We start from the raw sequence: 17,643 nt of genomic DNA, 5'->3' as shown, positions 1-17,643 counted from the left end.
GGAGTACACTGACACGTCCTTGCTTTTAGACATGAGCAAGTGAAGAACCATTGTGAATACAGGCAGGATAAATCACCATGCGATTCATCCAGGCTTTTCTGGAGTCGTCCAAGAAGGAACGGCGACTGTTGAGATGAAGGAGAAAGGAAAGTTGGCAAATCTCTTTCCGTAGTATGTAGCCTCATCTCCGGGGCAAGGTTTTGAGTTTCTTTCCCAGCACTCACGAGAACAGTTGGCATTGAGGTGATGTGGAGCAGTCCAGACCCCCTCCTGCCACTTCTGCCTGAAGTCCCCCAGCCTGCTTCTTCCGTAGTGTGCTTCCTGAGAGTGGTCGCAGGTGAACGTGCTCTTCTTTTCCCTCCCCTTTCTCTTTCTGTCTGCGCTGTGGTGGGCTGGCCTGCTCTCACATCACCCTTTGGCTGCTAACTGCTTGGCCTATGAGGTCTAGTACTGGCCTTCTAGGAAGTACCGAGGATTCCATAGTTATTTTTCTTTCTTTTCCCTTCAGCAATTCCCCAAGCCTCTTCTCTTAGTGCTATGCTCTCCCTGGGATGGACCTACTGTGTGTGGCCACACAATACCAGTACTTGGAGCGAGTCAGACATTACAGAGGTGCATGAAGAAAATGTTCACGTGCCCTGACTGGTGTGGCTCAGTGGGTTAGTCATCCCGTAAACCAAAAGGTCGCTGGTTTGATTCACAGTCAGGGCACATGTCTGGGTTGCAGGCCTGGTCTCTGGTTGGGGAGCGTGTGAGAGGCAACCCATCGACATTTCTCTCCCTCTCTTTCTCCCTCCCTTTCTCTTTCTCTAAAAATAAATAAATAAATAAAAATTTAAGAAAAAAACAAAGAAAATGTTAACACATCTCCCACCCCCTAAAATCTCAATGCTTCCTCGGTCCCACCCCAGGTGCTATCAGGTGACTGTCTTTTCACACCTACAGGAACATATAAAAGTGTAACAATCATAGCCTAAAATCTTCCCCACCTAAAATGATAGTGTCCTTATACACACAGTCCTGTCTCCCCTTCCCTCCTCTTCTCTCCTCTTTTCTGCCTGCCTCCGCCCTCCCCCAAGCCCCTACCAGCTGCTTCCCTACTTGTTCTTCCTGGTTCCTTTCCTCCTGTTCCCTACTCCCCTCATTTCAGTGAGTTGCTAGTCCGGTCCAGTCAGTGTGCCAGGGCCAAGGGACATAAAGATGCATGCAGCACTGCCCTTACACCCTGGGAGATCAAGGTCTTGTGCGGAAGTCAGATGTGAATTGTTAACTGCTACGAAGGTTTTCTTTTGTTTGTTTTGCTTTGTTATCATCTGTACAGTCCTCCTCATTCACTTAGAATGAAACAGAAGGGTCATTGGAGGCCCAGGCCTGTTGCTCCAATACTGAATTGAGCTTGGCTCCTGGGAATTAAAAAAAAAAATCCTAGTGTTTAGGCAACCTATTAAGCTAAGTTCAGTTCCTACCCTTCCCGTGTTTGTTTACTGATAATTCCAGACATCTGTCACCATTATAGGCTCCTGCCTAAAAGAAATAAATGCTCAGCATTTCTCATAGAATAAATAGCTACTTCTTAGAGGAATTGCATCTAATGAAGAATGGCTTTCCTGACCGTAGAATTGGTTTGATCTGCTGGAAGGTTAGCAGTCTATGGCTCAATATATGAAGCCAAGTAACAGTCTACAGTGTGGATTTCATTTTATGGGTTAAAGAACTGGGAAGCTCAGGAACAACTACAAAGGACACATGGACAAAACCAAGGGGAGGGTAGAAGCAAGGGAGGGAGGTGGGGATGGCTGGGGTTGGGGGCCAGTGGTAAGACAACTGTAATTGAACAACAATTAAAAAGAGGAAACAGGGAAGCTGCACTGAAGGCTTTCCCTGTGCCGGGCGTCACACCAGGTGCTCCGTGCTGTGTCTGGCCCTTGTGTGCTCAAGACCGTATGTGGAGTAGGTAGCACTGGAATGGCTGGTTGCAGGTAAGGAACATGAGGCACCAAGCAGTGAGAACCTGCATTTCAGTTCAGCTCAATTAGAAATATTTGTGGCATACCTACTATGTGCAAAGCTGTCTTATAGGCACTTGGAATGCATCAGTTAAAAATAGAGTCTTGCCCTTGGGTAGTGTGTATTCTAGTGGGGGTGGGTGGGCGGCATAGGATAGATGATAAACGATAAACGTAATCAGTGAGTGAGTGAAGTATGGTAGAAGTTGGTAAGGGCTGTGGAATCAAGAAAAGTAGAGCAGGGTCAGGGATTAACAATATCCGGGTTTAGTAGATTATGGTATTAAATGGAATAGTCCAGGTGACTTCATGGGGAAGTGGCAAGTCCAGTAAAAAGTGCAAAGTAGTCAAAAGACCCCTCTGTCCTCATTTGGCAAGGCTTTGTTGAGCTGGGTAATATAGGAATGGCTTATCCATCAGCAGTTTTTTGAAGATCATTTAGGCTCTGTGAAGTAATTAGTCATTTCAGGGAATGGTGTGGACAGATTTCTGTGGAGTTCGGAGGAGGAAAGACTGGCTGTCAGTCAGCACTCTCCCAGAGACGTATGCTGAGCCCATGCTCCATGGGTGGCCCGTGACACATGAGATTCTGAGATGTTGTCCCAGAGCACTGAGAACCTCTCCGTGAGGTACAGTGAGGCGATTAAAGCCTTGTCTTCAGAGTCAGACTACCTTTTGAATTCTTCCTCTGTGAAATGGGAATGTTAATGCTTGTGCAGAGGGTTATTGGTACGCCGATGTAAGGATTGTGGACAGCGTTGAATGTGGAGTCTGACATGTGTTGTCACAGCAGTGGTCATTGTTGTTCATCCTCATCTGCAGGATCGTTTGAGGTTTTACTCCGGACAGGATGGCTTGGGTGACAGTGAGTGGCACAAAGCTTCCACGCTGAGGCCAGGTGAGAGGAGTGTAGTAGCAACCCTCTGGCACATCCCCTTCCTCCTCCCAACACAGGCCAACTTTCCAGAACAGCATATGGACCAAAAGAACCCCCGGGGATTTTTCTCAGCAGGTGGATGTGTAAACAAACGACAGGGCCTGGAAGGGTGGCTTGGGGGTTCCTGATAGATCAGCAGTTCCAGGAGTCCTCCCTGGGACTGCCATCTGTTCCAGTCATCCCAGACTTGCCTTATCTCGAATCTACAACCCTAAGTGGAACTCAGAAAAGGAGAGTGAAGGGCAGAGGTCCCTGGGGCCGGGGTGTGGGCAGTCTTCCAGGGCGGCTGCTTGCTGTACAGCCCACTCACGTCCTTTGAGATCGCATGGGTCTGACCTGGTGATGCGAGAGCTCTTTATGGATCCAGCTCCTCAGGAATCATCCCATGACTAATTCACATAACCAGAAAACACGGCTGCCAACCGTGTGCCAGCTACTGTGTGGTGCTCAGGCGAATGCAGCTGGCAGAGGCCCTGTCCTCAGGTCGCCCCTAGCCATTTGGTAGTGATAGTTCAGGGGTCACCTGTGGGAGCTCATGGTTGGGCGATTCTAAGCACTAAGTGCTTGTGATGGGTCAGGTGGCTTTCTAAGCACTTTGTATGGGTTAAGTCATTTAAATGTTACAACAACCCCGTGAGATAGATACTGTTATCTCCAGTTTACAGATGGGGAGTAAGGCAGAGAGCGCTTATGTAACTCTCCCAATAGTGAACACTTAAAATATCAGGACATTTTCCAGACATCTGAGTTTTCAGCTTCTTTTTAAAAGGACCTGAGATGAATGGACACGGCTGGGCTCTGGTCTTGCCGGTGACAGCCAGTGGCAATTGGGTGTCTGCTTGTTCTGCTGATGGACCGTCCTCACCATCATCTACTCTGTGATACCTCCGTTTTCTCAGTGCTGGTTACCTGGCCTCTTTCGCATGTAGTGAGCAAACTTGAATTAGTTGTTTTTTAAGTTTATTTGATAAATATTGTGGCACTTCAGCCTTACAAAACAATCAGCTTCAGAAAACAGTCAAGTTCAGATGCCTGGGAGGATGGGGAATGTAGGACAGATATAGTGGGCCGTGCCCACATGGGAAATACCATCTTAAACATACAGATGAGATGCCACATCTGTTAAGTCTAGAGTCCAACTAGCATGGGCTATTCTGTTGTGACCTGGTCTTTCAAAACTGGCTCTTCTATACCCCATGGTTTTTTTTTTTTAAATCACATACCTCATTCTTAAAGAAAAAAATAAATAAAAATGTAAAGGTAGGCAATATCAACCACAACTACTTTCGTTCTCTTTTTAAAGATTTTATTCATTTATCTTTAAAGAGGAGAAGGGAGGGAGAAAGAGAGGGAGAAAAACATCAATGTGTGGTTGCCTCTTGAGAGCCCCCTGAGGGGGACTTGGCCACAACCCAAGCATGTGCCTGACTGGGAACTGAACTGGTGACCCTTTGGTTCACAGTCTGGTACCCAATCCACTGAGCCACACCAGCCAGGGCCACAACTACTTTTTATATTTATAGATAGTATACATTCACTTTACATGTCTCATATAGTTTTATATTCTATAAAATATTTATAATTTAATAGAATTTTTACATGTTTATACATATAGGGTGTATGTTTATATTATAAAATTTGAATCAAACAGTATATAGTGTTTTGAAACTTATTTTCTTCTCAGTAATGTATCATGAACATTATTCTATGTCAGCACTTGCATTTGTGGGTTTAAAAGTTTGTGAAGTGCTTTCTTTTTGGTGTACCATGATTTCTTTCTTTAACTGTTTACAATATTTCCAGATTTCTATATTGGCACACATTCTAGGTTATTTATTTGGTAAATTTACAGCAGAAAATTGTACCACCAAAGGGTATACAGTTTCCCCAACTTCTGTTTTTTTATAAACATTCCTAAATACGGTCAAACCTCAGTTTTCAAACATCTTTTGGCCTTGACCAAGTTGTTTGTGGAAAAAAAATCTTGGTTGTCTAACATAATTTCGGGTTTCGATTCTCAACCCGACAACACTTTCATGCCAACACCTGTATGACCAGTCACGTATCTTTTAGGCAGCAAAAAAGGGAGATATGGTTTTTGAATAAATTGCTTCTTGAACAGTTTAATGGAATGAATTAAATTTGAGAACTGAGGTTCCACTGTATTATTAAAGCCTCTACATATGTCTGTTAAATGTCTGTGTACGTATATATGGCAAAGTTACAGATGCTTTTGTCTGATGTATCGAAGGGATGAGCTTATGTCCATTATTGTCATAATCAGCATATACTCTTTTGTTGTTGCCATTTTGTGATGTAGTTTGGATTTTAATAGAACCTGTAGGTAGAACCTTCACATTAGTCCAATATTTCCAGTGCATTGACATGAAAAACCACCTGGTTTTCTCTACAATGTACTGGCCGACACTGAGAAACTGGAGTGGAAAGTGCTGTTTTCCCCAGTTCTGACGTAGCTGGGTAGTGCTGGATGTGGCTGGTCTGGCCACAGGCCCCTGCCCTGGGCTCCGCCACCCTGCTGTGGCTGACGGACAGCTAGGACAGTCCACACTTGGGCCTCACAGCTGCAGCAAAGCAGAGAGGCAGGCTCCTCCTTCACCTGCTCACAGAATTGTCCATTCTGTCCAGCACTTGGGGGGAGAGTGCCCTGGACTGTACCAGGGACAAAGATGAGCCTGGAATGAGTGGGGTCGTAACTGCCCCCCATATAGATACTTTTACCTTTGCCTAGAAAAATGCATTGTTGATATTTTGTGTAGTACCATCCGGGGGTGGGGGAAGTGAGAGAGAGAGAGAGAATGTGTGTGTGTGTGTGTGTGTGTGTGTGTGTGTGTGTGTTGATAGGTGGGCACAACATTTTTCCTCCATACAACAGGATTACGCTGAAAATGCTATTGATATTATGTAACCTAATTTTTCCAGTTATAGGTATATTATTTTTTCATGTATATATTCTATTGAATGTTCATTTGTTCATTCACTAACCTATTTAATAATAAAGAGGAAATACTCTACTGTCATTCATTTAATATTAGTAGGAGAGATAGATAATAATCAAATAATCATACTGCATCATACCAGTCCTGAAGGAAAGTTGCTCTGTGAGTGAACAGCAGAGGGGACTTCATCCCCGAGGGCTGGCACTGTATCTGTGACCTGAGGTACCAGATGTGGTGGTGGAGTTAGGATGGAAAAAGAGGGGACTCTACCCACTTTTCTGGTGATAACATTTCCATTTACAGCTATGTCATGATTTATGTGACAGTTTGTTTGGTGAAGGCAGGAGTAACGAAGGCTAACAACATTCACCACTCACTCACTGTGTGGCAGAAGCTTCAACTATGTGTGACAGATGCTGCTCTTGCCTTGTTTTCTAGAAGAAAAACTTGAGCCGAGGCGGTCATTTGCTGAAAACTGGAAGAACCAGGATTCCAAACCCAAGCTGGTCTTAGCCCAGCTCCTGAGCTCTTAACCACTACGGCCTGCCTCTTGCTGGCTAGCCATGCTGTTATTACAGGGATGCAAAGGAAAGAGAAGGTGAAAAGACAGCCATGTCTGAAATGAGGTGAGGAAGAGAAGAATCAAAGATGAAAAGATGTCATGCTTGGGGGCTTGCTGGTGCAAGGCATGTCCATGTGGTTTGGTGCACGAGGCCTTCCGAGGTCCACATCTGCCACCACACAAGGCCAGGCCCTGGTTTAGCGCAGGCATTGCACATGCCTGTTTATCCTGCTCTAAAAGGGTTTTCACTGGTTCCTCTGTGTCGGTTGTTAAAGGAAAGTTGGATGCACATTTTACATAGACAAAAGTAGGCACAGTCTCTGTGACTCAGCCATTGAGCCATGTTACTCTTCATTGTGAGAGCATCTCTGTTGCAGGGTGTCCCTCCCCTCTGCAAGCAAGCTTCCCCTCACCTTGAAGACCAGGTCGAATTGCCCCCACTCTGAAACTTGCCCTAGCCTCCTGGTCAGAGGTGGTTTTCCCTCTTCCCTGTTCATGCTGTGCTGTTGACTCTTTTTATTGTGACCTGTTCTGGGGTCTGTTTCCTCAGTTAGGGTATTAACAGTCCCCAGTATCTAGTGTTCATTTATACACAAGAGGTTAGGAGAGCTGCACACTTTCCGTGGGGATGAGTTGTCCATCATTTCCCTCTGAATATACAAAAGTGGGTTTGTGCACATGAAGTGTTTAGAGGTCAGAGAGGTGACACAGGATGACACTGGCCTGGCTGAGTCAGAATTGGTCAGAATCGGTAAGTAGGTGGTGGTTAGGCAAGTGAGTTCACACCTGGTCTGAGGAACTGTTCACTCCATTTTGTTGAAAAAAAGCCCTTTGTGTTGGCAAACAAAATATTCACAGGGGCTGTGCTTGGGCCCCAAGTTTCTCCTTTGTGACCTCTGCTGAGGAATATAGCATGTTGGAGAAATCTTTGAAAACTAGGAGCGGCATAAACAGGATGTAGGCATCCTCGCATCTCCCCCCAGTTGAAAGACTAGGGAGAGGAGAGCTGGCTTTCTGTCACCTTTAGTCTGAGGGTGGAGTTGGCCCCATGGTCACAGTGCTGTGGCTGACTGGCTCACCTCCTTGGAAATGCTGCTGAAATGAGGATGTTTATGAAAGCACAAGCGGTGCCCAGGCTTGGATTCTGTATGCTACTTGGGAAGTAATGAGAAAGCGAGGGGAAGTAATGATTATTGTTTGATGCTTTGAAAATGCTCAGACAGTATATTTGTCATGTCAAACCCAGTTCAAATTTATGAAGGACAGCCCCCCTCTCAAAGCAGCTGATGCTAATGGAAGAAGAGAGAAAATTACCCGCTGTTAGCCCAGTACACTCACACACACCCTGCTCATGTCCCCTGAGCATTCTGTTCAGTGGCACCGTCGGCCTTAGGGAGGGCCAGCTCCGAGCACAGTCCCAGAGGGCCCTTGCCTAGGACACCTGGCTGAGGATGCCATCACCAGGGCGAATCCCCATAGCCCCTGTTAGAAAAGGACCCAGATCCCTGTAGTCTCCCCCGAGGCCTTCTTCCCCTTTTGGGGTAGTGTGGAGGGATGGAAAGCCTGGAGGCTGCAGACCCACATACACTGGCGGCCTGTTGCCCAGCTCTTCGACTTCCAGTTCTGTCCTGCCCCATTGTCTCCATCTGTAAAGATGGCTCTGTCAGTAGTGCACTTGTCTACAGTTCTGGTACAAGGACTAAATAGAATGACATACTTAAAGCATATAGCAAGCAGCTGGCACATGGCAGGCATTTAACATATAATTGATCTCTTCTTCTTCCCCTTTTTTGAATTGGTACGAATTTCTTGCTCTGTAAGTTTGAAGAGTCCAATTGCATTTGTGATAGATGAGCTAACTTGGTGTTAGTTCATTCAGAAATGAAGATGTATTAACTCTGAAATAATTGTACAAGTCCCTGAGAAAATAGGATTTGATTTATAACTATTTTAGTGTAGGTGCAATTTGAGATTGTATATTTGCATAAAATAATTCTTGAAAATTTCCGTGTTTGCCCCCTGATCACAGGTGAGGGTTTTCTTGCAGAGATGAGAAAAGCAGGCCTTTGGTGGTTTTAAAAAGTAAAGCCTCAGGGTCATAATGTAAGTGTCCTCTTTTTTCCTCTTCTCAAAAGACAGATTGTCTCAAATATGCCCCATGAAAAGATAAAAGAGTACGGTAGAGTTCAAAGTAAAGAAATTTTTGATCCCTGTTGGGGGTGAAGCAATTATTTAATTATCTCATACTAGAACCTTGTTCTTATTATTTCATATTTATTAATAGCATTGCCCAGCCAAGCAGACTCGCAGATCAACAAGATTAAAAATTAGTTGAATGCAGCATAGGCCCATCGATGTATTGTCTCCATGGCAACTGGCTTGTGTCATAGATGTGAGCCAGGACATTTTTCCTAATCACATTGTTTAGCTCTGTAACTTACAGCATCACATCTTATCACGTGAACGTGGAGCAATGAGTTCCTTCTGTAATCATCTAGAAGCTTTTGCTATGAATTTCTGTTCAATGGTAATGATCACACTTATATTTAGGCCATTGTTAAAATACCGAACTTTTTATCATCATTTTAGAATTAACAGTGTTGAAAACACTACATTTTCATGAACCTTTATTTAATCATCAAAATGTGTGTAGCTGGGCCAATTTGTTCCCTCCTTCCTTCCCTTTCTGTCTGCTCTGAAATGCCTAAAGGAGTGTTGTCAATGTTTCCTTTGTGAAGAGAATCCAATACAGGTAAAGTCAAGCAGGACCTACCTGTATCCATCCCGTCTGCATGGGTGGAAGACTGTACCACCACCTATCTGGATTCTTAACTGCAAAGCACTGTCCCAGAGGGTCCTTTCATGCCATTTCATGAAAGGCAGCATTTCAGGTTTATGGCTTTTTGGTTTGTAGGAGAAGAAAATAATTTTCCCTTTACCCTTCTAGACTTTTGGCCGAGACCCTCCCTTCTGTAGTAAAAGGCAGATTCATAGCAGAAAAACAACAAGTTTAATACTTTCATATACATGGGCGATACCCAGGAAGACTGAGTAACGCCATGAAATGGCCCAAGCCGCCACCTTGCAAACCGTCTCCAACTGAAGACAGAAGAGAGACGCTGTGGGTGGGGAGAAGGCCAGGAGACAAGGGTATGAATATTTGCTTCTGGGCTCCTCCACTGATGTAGATAGTTTGCGTCATCTTCCTCTTCCTGGTACACAGAGCGAGACACTTACACGTGGAAATTTCTCTTGTAAATATAAATGTCTCTTATAAAAGGGTAACTTTACTCAGTTTTCAGAGCTCTTATATGTCTGTCATTTCTTTTTTTTTTTATTTTATTTTATTTTTTTTCATGTCAGACGGGTAATGTGCCAATGTTGTAACAAGGTTTGTGGGAGGCACATGTCACACACAAATGCATGAACACCCAATCATCACGCTTATGAACTACAAAAGGATCTGTGTCTGTCATTTCTTAAAAATAACCAGTTCAAGATAATTCTGTGCCAGAGAGGCGTATTTGGGGAGGCATGTGCTGTCCTTTTCAGGTTCTTCCTTGGTGGAAATACTGGACAAAAGAGCTAAAAACCACAGCTTTGCTGATCAATGTCCTACAATACATGATAAGTAAGAAAGCCCTCTGGGGAAGTCAGTGCCATTCTGCTCTGAACTGTGCTTTCTCCCATGTGAATTGGGGGTGGTGCCAATGACTTTGGCTGAAGTCATTCGAGGATTAGCAGGTTTAAATTAGAAAATAGCTGTGATAAAGTGTTCTGCTTTGCAAACAGTCTTAGGTGATAATTATGTAGTTTTATACATTTTTAAGCCGTTAAATATGAAAAATAGGACATATCTGAAATCATAGATTGCTTGGCATCATATTTGTATTTTGATGTTTCATGAACTCCAAAAGTCTTAGATTCTGTGCCATATTTTCACGTTTCTCCCTCCAAGAAACTGCTTGCCAGCCCTCACACAGACTTGTTCTACTTGCAGCTCAGAATGCCGCTGACCGTGACTCCTGCAACTGACCCAATGAACTAAGGCCAGCTCTCACTGGGAAATAGGGCTGCCCTTCTGCCAGGCGCATCTTGTGCGTCTGCAGCGGCCAGGAGCCCCGCTGAAGCTCATCACCTCTGTTTTGGTTCACTGATTCCTGTCAGGTGAACAGAGCAGTCAGGTTATATTGTTTTTCTTGTGAGCTCTGTATTTTTGGTAGACTAGTTGACAATTTCTAATTATGTCACTTGGTTTCGAGAGAAGGAAGGCTGGCTCTTTGAGCAATTTGCAGTCCCCTACCATTGGCATCCTTGAAACCCCAGCTCACCTCTGAACTCCCCTGGAGGGAGAAGGTGCTGTTCCTTCATGCTGCTGGCTGTGGCGTGCTGCTGGCTGTGGCGAGAATGACTCCAGCTTTGCAGACCTGTTGAGACCATGAGTTCCCTGCCCCACAGGGAGTTCTCAGGGTTGTTCTGGGAGCTGACCAGTGGGGGTGTGAGGGAAGGGTAATGAGTTATTTCTTGACAGCTCCCTCTGTCTGGTCTCATGGGAAAGTAGCCAGTTCCACCTTAGGGCTCAGGAGCTGAAACAGGACTTAGGTCCAGATGTTATCTTTATAGAGCCAGAGGTCCAGACCCTGTGACTGTTAGTCAGGGCTGGGCTCCTGTCTTCTGCCACCGTAGGGGTTGCTGATTACCTGGGGGAAAGGCTAGGTCTCTGAGGGGTTTAGACACACAGATGATTTCTAGAGCTAGGATTTAACGCTAAATTTGGTGAAAGGCGTCAATACAGTGGGGACAAGTTGCTCTTCAAAAAGTACTATTGACATGATGACTTACCATATGATATCCTCACTTACTCATCCGGAACATGTAGGAATGGAGAGGAGAAAAGGCTGGTGTGTTCTCCGAGACTCCTGGTTTTCCATAGTACTGCAGCATTTTGTCACCTGATGGGAAGGTGACCTTGTCATTCTCTTTGCGGGGAAGTGTGGGCAGGGAGCAGCACCAGGCTGCATGCAGTTAGGACTAAATTGGATGGGGCACCCGAGTTCCTCAACCCAGTCCTTTGGTAGACGGTTCCTTGAAGAGGGGCACCTTCAGTGTTTGTCACCATCTGCCGTTCATTTTTAGCTTCTACCTGGGAAGGCATGTTTCAAGGTTGGAGGAGTTAGGAACGAAAAAGCTGAACCCATGAGGTATCTGATAGGTACAGGAAGTTGTGAGCATATGAGGGGTGTTGAGGGAAGACCTGCACTCCATTCCTCTGGGTCTTCCGCTCTCCCTCCATTTCCTCCCTCTCCCCCGGCTGAGGGCTGTTTCCTGCACACTCTGCCTGGACCTGCCGTAGCCATTAGCCACATGTGGCTATTTAAATTGAAATACCAATATATGAAAATGAAATACAGTAAAGAAATCCTCAGTCTCTCAATCATCATGGTCAAATTTCATGTGCTCTGTAGCTACTGTAAAGGCCAATGCTCGTCTAAAATATTTCTGTCATGGCAGAAAGTTCTGTTGTCCTGCATTAGAGACAGTACACCCTGAATAGCAAAGCCTGTGTGTGTGCACGCCTGTGTGTGTGCTCACCATCAAGCCTTCCGTGCCGAGCCACAGGTCCCTGGCCCCTGAGAAGCTCCCGGTGACTATCTGTGACATGAGCAAGTGAGGGTGTCCCCACCTGGTTCTTACACGTTTACATGTGCCATCTGCCTCCTTCTGACTTCATTAACTGGATTACATTTCCTCACAGTTCTTCGATGCTGTTAATATCTTGTCTGCAGATCTCAAAGCAGACATTTCAGAAGCCCTTTTTCATTTTGCAGACCTACCGGTCTCCTACTCCCTTTGACACTTTTTACTGGGCACATCCTGTGTGCTGGCTAAAGGTGGGAAGTGCTTCAGGTATACAATTCAGTGCAGGCTAGGTGTTCTTCCTGAAGGTGTCTTACTGGAGGACGTGGTGGGAAAGCTGGGGCCTGCTGGTTTGTGTAAGTTAAGACACTTGCCTAAGAAGAGCCAGCCCTCAAGAATGCTGCAGAGCCAGTGGGCACACCTTTATCAAAACCTCAGAGCCCCCAGATGGGCGTCCTCTCACTGTGCCCTTACTGCTTCCCCGTGAGTCAGTGTTCTGACTGACCTTAGAAGCCCCTAGGGCTCTGTGTCAGGAATTGTGTTGGGATGATAATACAAAAACTCTAAAATAGTAGCCCAAACAAGATCAACATTTCTCCCAGGAAATGCAAAGTCCAGGGGATGTGGTCCAGAATGTCAGGTGCACGACAATATTACCATGTGTGCTTTCTGTCCCGCCATCCCTCTATCAGGCTCTTATCCTTACCTCACAGGAGGCTCCTGGGAAGAAACAGGAAGGGAATATGGTCTTTTAAAGAATTTTTCTTCAAGTTTCACCCAATAGCTGTGCGGACACCTCACTGCGAAGGACACTGGCACATGCAGTCTATTAGCTGGCCACTCTGCCTCCCATGAAATTGCCGCTGCCCTCCACGAGCACCGAGAGAAGAGTGAGCTCCGGGCTGTCGCCTGCAGCCTGTCACAACCTCATGGTGATATATGTTCCTTCTAGAGGCTGGGAACTCACACCCCTGTGGATTTGGGCAGGTTTTACTTGATCAGCCCAGATTTAATTACTGATTTTTATCCTTCAGGTGTGGCATATCCCCTCTGTTACTGAAACCCCAATTTTTTCTTGGGGTTTACATTGGCACAAAGAAATGCACAGACAGGAGTTTGTAGTATAGAAAGAAAACTTGTGTAATATTGGATCAGCCAGTATAGAAACCAAGCTAATGTGTGTAAGATACAGGTTATATAGGGTTAAACCACAAGACACCATGGGTTAGAAGCTCAGGGTTGTTCTGGGAGCTGACCAGTGGGGGTGTGAGGGAAGGGTAATGAGTTATTTCTTGACAGCTCCCTCTGTCTGGTCTCATGGGAAAGTAGCCAGTTCCACCTTAGGGCTCAGGAGCTGAAACAGGACTTAGGTCCAGATGTTATCTTTATGGAGCCAGAGGTCCAGACCCTGTGACTGTTAGTCAGGGCTGGGCTCCTGCTTCTGCCACCGTAGGGGTTGCTGATTACCTGGGGGAAAGGCTAGGTCTCTGAGGGGTTTAGACACACAGAGAAATGATTTCTAGAGCTAGGATTTAAAGCTAACTTGGGTGGAAGTCATAGGTACTCTCAGTTTCATCTCCAGCTGCAGCCTGCGTGTCCCCTCTTGTGTGATACCCAGCAGAGGGGTGACCTACATATGTTCCCTTCCAGGCCCCTGACCAGAGGGGTGCTGTTCAGACTGTTGAGGTGCCAGATTCTCCCTCAGTTGTGGGCTTTGTGCATTTCCTTCTCTGGACTGAGGTCCTGGGAGGTGTGGAAACTGCGGGTTGTGGGTGCAGTCCAGCCCCATGACATAGCACCCCAGTTAGTTGGCAGAGACTAGCTTTGTTTTCAAGTCGGTGCTTTGTTTGTAGAAGCCACTTCACGGGGTGCCCTCGGGCGGAGGTCCAATGCAAATTCCCCCAGGTGTTGCTCCTGGAAGTGGGGTTCCTAAGACTAGCTTTGAGGTTTTCTGTGACTGTATTTGAAAGTTATTCATTTTGCAGAAAGGGTGGTCCTTCTAAATCTGGCCTTTGAAGTCAGTTTTTATTTATCTGGTAGGCTCTTTATTTAAATTATGTGGAAATTGTGGTTGTGGAACTGCGGGCATAGGGATTCCGGAACTTGGTGAATAGAGAAAGATGCGTATCATTCACTCACTCACTCATTCATTCATTTAAAAAAATAGTTGGTTTATATATAAAGCACTAAGTTACAGGAATGGCCTACATTTTCCCTTTTATTGAATTTATTGGGGTGACATTAGTTAATAAAATTATATAGGCTTCAGGTGTGCAATTATATAATACATCATCTGTATATTGTATTTTGTGTTCATCATCCAGAGTCAAGTCCCCTTCCATCTCCATTTGTTCCACCTTGACCCCCTTCTATTTCCCCCAGCCCCTTTCTCCCTGGTAATCACCGCACAGTTGTCTGTGTTTATGAGGTTTTATGTCTGTGGTTTTTTACTAATCCCTTTCCCCTTTTCACCTTGCTCTGCAACCCCCTTCCTGTCTGATAGCTGTCAGGGATGGCATGTTTTGCATGAAAAGAGAAAGTGTGTTGCATTTATGTTTCTTTGTTTCTGTATGCTTAAAAATATGCACAGTTGTAAATAGGCTAGAATTTTAACACCACCAAACTGTTTTTGTCAGGTATTTTAAAGGGTTCTGCTTTTGTTTCCTTGACATCCAGCCGCCCTTCTTGGACAAGTCTGAGTTTCATTTATCGATCCAGAAATGCAGCCTACATTTCTCTGATATTACCCTGAGGGGGGAGGGCATTGTGGGCAGAGCAGAGAAATGGGTAAGACACATCAGAACACCCCAGCAGCTGAGAAAAGTGTGGTGTGTGTTTTAGATTTTTTGGTATTGAGATATTTGAGAGAGGGTACTTGTGTTAAAAATTTTATCAGCACAGTGTAGCCATACAAGAATGAGCTAAGCTGTTGACCCTGTTGAAACTGGAAAAGGCACGGACATTCAGGCTGCCTCTCACTACCAAACCCAATAAGCAATGACAGCGATTGAATCTTTATAGGCGCTTTATTTAGATGATAGGTGATCTGAGAAGATGGCAGGTTCATACCCTAACAGACCATCTTTCCTTTTCTTTCCAGGCCAACGTTTTTATAGCCAGGAAAAAACAAGGTGCAGTGAGGGGTTTTGAAGTTCACGGAGGATTAGGTGAAAGAAACTGCAACATTCCTGTCCTGGGCAGTTAGCTGTTCCCAGGGGCAGGTGATCATCAGTCTCTTCCCAGAACACAAAGGCCCAGATGTCTCCACTTGTCCCCAGGCTGTAATCTTCAGCAGTGCCCCAGGAGGTCGCCTGTTTTCCCAGGAGCCACTATGGGCCTTATTTGTAGTTTCTGAAACAAAAGCTTTAACATATACATTACTTTCTAGGCTTATAACTTTTTACCTTAAACTAAAATTTTCCAACTTTTGAGTCCCCTGTCACTGGCAGGAACGCACGCATCAGTGCATTGCAGAGTGCCCTTGTGAACCTGTTCCTTCGTATCACACAGTCCAGGTAATGTTTACAGTTTCCATTCAGCTGTTTGCGGCACCCGTGTAGGTGGGGCTATCTAGGGAACATCATAAATCTCAAGAGTCCTTTTTGGACCTTCAGTTATGAATCAACACAGGATGTTGACGATGTGTCTCAACAACCACAAATATTTTCTAATACTTTGCCAATAATTTCAAATATGTGTGTCAGACATGTTTTCTAACAGGTTTTTAGAAAGTGGTAATGGTAATGGATGTGTTTATATACACACGTCTAGTGTTTGGTTTCACCTGTTAGGTAGAGTTTCACCTTTGATCCACAGTCCCAAACATAATGCTGGGACAGTGGTTAAACATACAATTTGTTTTCTCATTATCCTCCTCTTCCCTTTCTGGGCAGGCTCAAATCTGATATCCATCCCAGGCAGTGGGTGTTCCCATTACTAGATGCCGTGTCACCTGGAATAACCTTGGCTAGGATTTCTTCCTCATATGAAGGAGAAAAAAGGCAGGCAGGTATAGGACCCATTGACCCAGGGATGCCTGGTGTTTAGGCTGGTCCGAGCCCCACCTGGTGGAGGAGTGGAGATCTTGCCCTCAGCCAGGTGCTCTGGGGTCCTCCCGCCATGGCTCAATGTGTTGTTCTCTTGCTTCCCTACATAAAAACCTTCCTCACACCATCTCAGCTTTTGGCCTTGTGGAGGCCAAAAGGTCATTTTCCTCTTACCCTTTTAAGTTCTTCTGTTTGGGCTAATAATCAAATTAACATGAGACAGATTAACAGGAGAAAATGTCCAAAATTTAGTATGGATTTACATGGTGGGGGCACATGAGACTATGAGACCAGTTTACACATTGGGCTGCGGAGGTTTATGTGCCGTCTGGAGCTAAGGAGAAATGGGGGGACGTTGTCTGGGAGTTCCGAGGGCAGGGAGGCGGTTCACATGGAGGGGGAAAGCAAATGTGGCTAAGTGTTTGCTGGGCCATCTGGAGCAGGGAGACGCAGAGGGGACTTCCTCGCTGACTATCACACAAGAGTTCATGTTCCACTAGAGTTCTCTGTGATGATACCTCCCTTCCTCATGCTGGTCCTCTATCTAAACTCCTTTTAGGCATTTAGGGAGGAGATCAAAGGTTTTTTCCAGAGTCTTTGTTTCTTAAAAATAACCAGCTTACAACCATCAATATCCCAAAAGACATATTTTGGAGTGGTAAACTGTGGTCCCCCTCAGCCTTCATTCACACGCCTCTCAAATTTTTCTCCTTTCCTCCTTTTCTTGTAGATCAAACTGCAGCTTCTTCCTCCCTGTGATGCACATGTCTTCAATCTTTTTGAGTAAACGTTGTTTGATATCACTGAGTGTAAACATTTGATTTCTGCTGGTATATTTTAGAAAATATTTTCAAACATACATTGCCTCATAAGTTTAAACAATAGTCCTGCCTTGTCTGTGGGAGATAAAGCTTCACGACCCCCAGTGGGTGCCTGAAATGACAGAGTACTGAAACTTGCATATGCTATGCTTTTTTCTATACATACATTCCTCTATAAGGTTTAATTTATAAGTAAGCCACAGTAAAAGATTAGCGACAATAACTAATAATAAAATAGAACAATTATAACAACAAAAGTTCTGTGAATATGCTCTCTCTCTCACTCTCTTAAAATATTGTACTGCACTCACCTCTTCACTTAAAGGAAGCTATTTTGGCTTCTCTTTGGCCTGTAATTCAGATTGCCAGCATTGCTACTCTTGTGCCTTGGGTCATTGTTAAGTAGAAGAAAGGTCACTTGAACACAAGACTGTTATACTGATAAGTGAGACTGGAACTAATGATCAGCAGTCAGGGAGCATTAACAGTGTAGGGACACTGGGCAAAGGGATGATTCACATCCTGGGTGGGACAGAGCGGGATGTGTTGAGATTTCATCATACCACTTAACAACAGCGTGCAATTTAAAACTTATGAATTGTTTCTTCCTGGAAATTTTCGCTTAATATTTTTGGACTATGGTTGACTGCAGACATTTGGAGCTGCTGAAAGTGAAA

General features: G+C 45.0%; 1 protein-coding gene and 1 non-coding gene across 17 annotated transcripts in view; one reads left to right on the top strand and one right to left on the bottom strand.

Moving 5' to 3' along the window:
* Positions 1–17,643, top strand: part of MAGI1 (membrane associated guanylate kinase, WW and PDZ domain containing 1) — a 614,474-nt gene that overhangs the window by 148,745 nt on the left and 448,086 nt on the right. The gene's annotated exons all lie outside the window — the stretch shown is intronic.
* Positions 9,820–9,925, bottom strand: LOC118983706 (small nucleolar RNA U13). Its single transcript, XR_005065772.1, has one exon. It is a non-coding gene; the product is annotated as a small nucleolar RNA U13 (small nucleolar RNA).

This window comes from Sturnira hondurensis, unplaced genomic scaffold (genome assembly GCF_014824575.4).
Source record: "Sturnira hondurensis isolate 20B ecotype Veracruz unplaced genomic scaffold, ASM1482457v3 Scaffold0002840, whole genome shotgun sequence".
NCBI classification, from domain to species: Eukaryota; Metazoa; Chordata; class Mammalia; order Chiroptera; family Phyllostomidae; genus Sturnira; species Sturnira hondurensis.
This window is presented reverse-complemented; position numbering and strand designations above follow the sequence as displayed.